The following is a 3563-nucleotide window of genomic DNA, read 5'->3' as shown; positions in this document are numbered from 1 at the left end:
GCCTAGCAGAGGTTTTCGTATTTAAATGAAGTTGCTGAGAGCCATGTAAATGCAAATCAACTGTTGAGCACCGGCCTTTTGACTCTCATTCCTGTTGTAGCTAAAGCTAAAGCTCTGTTTCGGAGTAACCGCGTTTCCACCGGCCCACTTGGCCCTGTTGCAGAGTACCGCCTCCTGGTGGCGGGGGGGTGTAGCGCCCCGCCTCCAGGAGCTACGTGCTGTGCTTCGTTACATGCGACCTAACGCGAGTTGTTGTTTTTCTGATACAAAAGAAGAAGAGAGAGCTGAGCTATTTTTTTATAGCCTGATTGCGATTTTTCTGAGACTAAAAGAAAATGTGACAGTGGGAGGAAAGCTGCGATGTGGTGAGGAGGAGCTGATCTCCGCCTTGCAGCGGCAGGAAAGCAGGTGGCTCAGACGGTTCAGGTAAGCTAACGATGATTTTTGTATTAAACTACGATAAAACTTGTAATAGTGCCGAATATACATGAGCTAATGTCAGTCAGGGTGTTGCACTCGGATTGAACAGCCAGATGCAGGGAGTTTCAAACGGGTGCAGTTTAACCTCGACCTTTCTTTCCATCGACACCGTGAAAACTGTAGTATAAAACAAAAGGATACAGAACCGTTGGACATGCTCAGCTCTTTAGAGACATGCTCGGACGTGTTCGGACTTATCCGCTCCCCTCGTCTCGACCTCTCTGTCAGGGCGGAGCGGCTCGTTAAGCCGAGAGAGAACCACCGTTTCCCGCTGGTTATCGGCAACGAGTTAAAAGCAAAAATAAGACAATATCTAGTGTTAATGATTGCTAATTTTATTATTATTGTTATTATTAATTACAAAAACATTTATTTAAAGTTGGTGCTGAAAGTTATGCAGGACTAAGTTAATGTTTAAGTTAAGTTTTACTTATAAATTAAATTATATGTGTCATTTTATTTTATTAAGTGCTATATTTCTTTTTTAGGAACATAAAATTACTCTGAACATTTGAAATTACTGGGTAATTACAAGTTATTTGCAGTGGAGATGGCTATAAGATTGAATTCAGTCATTCATAAAGTTTGATTTGTGATTTTGTCTTTTCTGATCGATTTTGTAATTTTACATCCAGGATCTTCAGGAGAATTAAGCGAAACCCAAACTCCTTGTTCTTAACGAAGACCTTCTGTATGGCCAAGAACATGAGTCTGCTCCCTGAAGGTATTGAAGCCAAGAAGAAATGTTCTCTAACATGTTTTCATGCTTTTTAGTTACTGCAACCTTTTAACACTAGCTTATGTTTGATCCAGAAGATGATGTAGCCGTATATATATACTGCTCAAAAAAATAAAGGGAACATTTCACTTTAATTTTGTGTGTGGTTCCAAATCCAGGCCTCCATTGGTTAATAAATTTGATTTCCATTGATGATTTTTGTGTCATTTTGTTGTCAGCACATTCAACTTTGTACAGAACAAAATATTCAATGAGAATATTTCATTCATTCAGATCTAGGATGTGTTATTTGAGTGTTCCCTTTATTTTTTTGAGCAGTGTATATATATATATATATATATATATATATATATATATATTTATTTTTTTTTTTTTTTTGCCAAAGTTAAAGTCATTTATTGAAAATGTGAGTGTGGTTCACTGATTAGTTTTTATTTGTATTGGAATTAAAATTGTGAACCAAGACTTGTCCTGACTGATGTTTGTCATTGAACCATTGTTGTTTTTGTTGTTTTTATTAACACAGCCATATCAACTGGTTCCATCATGAAACAACATTCAGTTATTTTGATTAGAAAACACATCCGTTTCTCATTATTCTGGTTTGACTAGCAGAGCAAACCGTTGTGTGAGCTTCTTTGAAATCACAAAGCTTCCTGCTATATTACACTGGAGTTCAGCAAGCCTTGGCATCAAATCTTTAAAAATTGAAAAATAAAATAAATTAATATTTTCCACAGAAAACCTAAACTTGTAACACAGCAAAATGGAAATAAAAAATAGTACAGAAGAGCAAAACACAAGCAGCAAGCAGCAGTAGATAAATAACATGCATCATCTGTGACTTTCAATAACCTTTCAGTGTAGTTCAAAAGGCAATTTCAAAATGTTCATTTTTTAAGAACTTTAAAAACCATGTGCAATTTTCCTTCACCACAATTATTCACAATTATGAACTATTTTGTGTGTTAGTCACATAAAATTATTATAAAATACATTGAAAGTTGTGCCTTTGACAGGGCTAAATGTGACCAAGGGTGTGAATATTTTACAAATAGTTCTGTTATTAATAATTTATTCTTCACATTTCTCTTTTTTTCTTATGTCTTCAATAATGGCTTATCAGCAGCTTTAATCACAATCCACAGATGGTAAAGTGATTAACGCTACTGACACACATACTGCTATAGCAGTATGTCAATAGATGCCGTCACATGTTTGTGTGAATAAAGTGGTGTAGTGCAGTAGATGTGGGAAGATGCTTTGCAAATCACTCATCAGACAATCCTCCAAACATTCCTCTTTCACTTCAGGTAAGTCTCTGGGAGAGAATTACCTGGGCTCATATAAGAAGCCGACCAATCAGAAAGTTCCCTTAACATTCATACCCACCCAGAAACCTTTTCCCCAAAGGATGGAGCACACTGTGCATCTGAGATTTTCCTCTTCAGGATCAAATTTTGAAGTAAGTTTTCACACTTAATTCTTCAGAGTTGAATGCTAATGTTTATTATCAATCAAAATAATATTTTGGCATTATTTAAATACTTTTTATAGCTACTTATCTAAATTTTCTTTTTCTACAATTAGTGCTCTAAATAGGAACCTAAAATAATTTTGGAAAATATTTTTTCTTTCTCCATTTATTGCCTAACAAAAGCATGTATAGAGCTAGTAGCACATAACATCTAAACCAAACTGAGAGCATTAAGTTAATTTCAGGTTTTCTGATTTAGTAACCTGCAATTAAATATAAACCTAATTAACTTAATTCAGAATTTGTTATTTAGACTTTAAGTAACAGTACAGGTTAAGAGAAGTTGGAAAACCTGAGAAGCATCAGAAAACCTGGCTAAATCTGGCTTTTTGTTTAGCGGCTGTTTGCGAGCTGAAATGGGCAGAAAAACAGTTTTTTGTTTTTAAAAAAGCTGTTTGGCTCTAGTGATCTTTATTAATTTGCAGCATGACAGGAAGAAATGCAGTAAATGCTCAAGGAATTGGATCTGGGACAGCTGGGTTGAGAACTTGCTCTTCCACTGAATCACTTGGTACATAGAAAAAAGATAGTTGTTATTTTATTTTATTTTATTTTTACATGGAATTGATATCAAAGTCCAAAAAGGAAATGAGTAATCTTTGCATTTATGCTCTAACTTATGTCTTGATCCAGAAACCAGTTACTGTTTTAGCTTTGTGGTTCACTGTTTTCTGTCAAAACCAGAAGCGGAAACTGAAATAAATCAATAAATAAATCTTGAGAAACTTAAGATAAAGGATTACACTCATACCTTTATGTATCCATAATGAAGCTGTGATCTGATGAGCTCCTTGGCTGCATACATCT

Source organism: Poecilia latipinna, unplaced genomic scaffold (assembly GCF_001443285.1).
Source record: "Poecilia latipinna isolate Pla-1442-1.1 unplaced genomic scaffold, P_latipinna-1.0 Scaffold1470, whole genome shotgun sequence".
Classification (NCBI taxonomy): domain Eukaryota; kingdom Metazoa; phylum Chordata; class Actinopteri; order Cyprinodontiformes; family Poeciliidae; genus Poecilia; species Poecilia latipinna.
Note: the sequence above shows the minus strand (reverse complement) of the source record.